The sequence below is a fragment of the Crocodylus porosus genome, unplaced genomic scaffold (assembly GCF_001723895.1).
Source record: "Crocodylus porosus isolate Cpor-Errol unplaced genomic scaffold, CroPor_comp1, whole genome shotgun sequence".
Lineage (NCBI taxonomy): Eukaryota > Metazoa > Chordata > Crocodylia > Crocodylidae > Crocodylus > Crocodylus porosus.
The window spans coordinates 165,757,089-165,758,683 of NW_017728906.1; positions in this window are offsets into that span (position 1 = coordinate 165,757,089).

A 1,595-nucleotide genomic window follows, 5' to 3' on the forward strand; every position below is an offset into this window, starting at 1 on the left:
TCCTTTCACTTTCTTCCCGGCGCACGGCGGGGTCTCCTGGCGCACGGCGGGGTCTCCCGGCGCGGCCGGGGCGCCCCGCGCGCTCAGCCGGGCCCTCTGCCAGGCGCGCGGGCGGCCCGGTCGTCACCATGTCTGTGTCCTCGCGCAGCCTGGCGCCGTCGGTGCAGGGCAGCGCCCCTGCAGGAGGCAGTCGCCGGCCTCCACGGTGTCTTGAGTGCTGCACCACTGATTGCACCCGCCCTGCTGTTCCCCGGGCAGATTTCTTGGCCCAAGACCGTGAGGCATAAATCCTAGCTTGGATCAGGAGGTTGTGTCATTCGCATCGCCCGCACGTAGCTGTCCGGAGTTCACGGGCAGAAAGGCATAGGGGGAGGAGGGTGCGTGTGAAGGCGGGTCGGTGGGTGTATGTATGCGAGCAGGCGGGTGGAGACGCGCTCATCGTGTGGGAACAAAAATGACGGGTATGCGTATATGGACAGGCGGACAGCTCCGCATTTGTGAAAGGTGGATCGATAAGTACAGGTTGGCGGGTGGATGGAGAAGCGTTTCTGAAGGCAGATTGATGGGTATGTATATGGGGACAGGCAGGGAGATAGGAGTGTGTGTCTGAAGACCTGGGTATGTGCGTGTGGGCAGGTGGACAGATACGTGTTGGTGTGCGAGAGACATGCACAGGTAGGGGCAAGTGTGCATGTCCATTCTGTAGTGAAAAAGGGCATCTGTGGAGCAATCTTGTGGCAGAAACAGTGAAACCAATTCAAAGACTTGCCTTCTCTGCAGTCTTTCTCAGGAGTGAAGCCCCTGCTTGGCATTAGCTGAGGAAGTCTACAAAGTTATCAATGCAGCGACCAATAGCAAGCACATTGATCAGCCAAGGCCTCCTCACAGCTTGGCTGGAGTGTGTTGACCCTCGGAGATAATCCGCTCCAAGTTGGTGCAGGTTGACTTGGTGACGAGGCTATGAGGAGGCGGAGAGCTACTGAAAAGGACAAAGATCGTTTCCCTACCTGCCTCCCTTCCCTCCGTGACACGCGCACACACTTCATATTTATTTTGCACTCCTCATCTAATCGCACGTTTCTGCAAGTAGGGCTCCATTTAGATGCTTCATTTACTCCCAGAAGGTCACTTGGTTCTAACACCAGCTCTAGGAGCAGGGGCTGGTGAGCCCAGGACGGGGGGTAGTCCCCTGCCGGGACACCTTTCTGGTGGCTGGATAGCTACCAGGGAAGGGCCTTGGGGAACATGCCGGAGTTGTGAGGGCCCTCAGGATGCTGTGTGCACTGCAGCCAGCGGAAATAGATGCCACTGAGCAGAAAAGGGCTTAATCCCTTCCCCAGCCTGAGCTTCCAGGGGATCATAAAGACTCCGAGTCCATTAGATTTAAAATGAGTTTCCGCTATGAATCCATTCGGGTCCCCCTCCCTTAAAAAGCACATGGAGCATTTGATTCAATATTGAGCCATTAAGCAATTGCTTTCCCAAGCCATTTAACAGAAGCTCTTATGGATAAATAAACAAAAAACGGCTGTAAACCAATTACAGTGTGGATAGTGAAAAAGTATTTTATTAGCAGGAATTACTGATAGGCACGG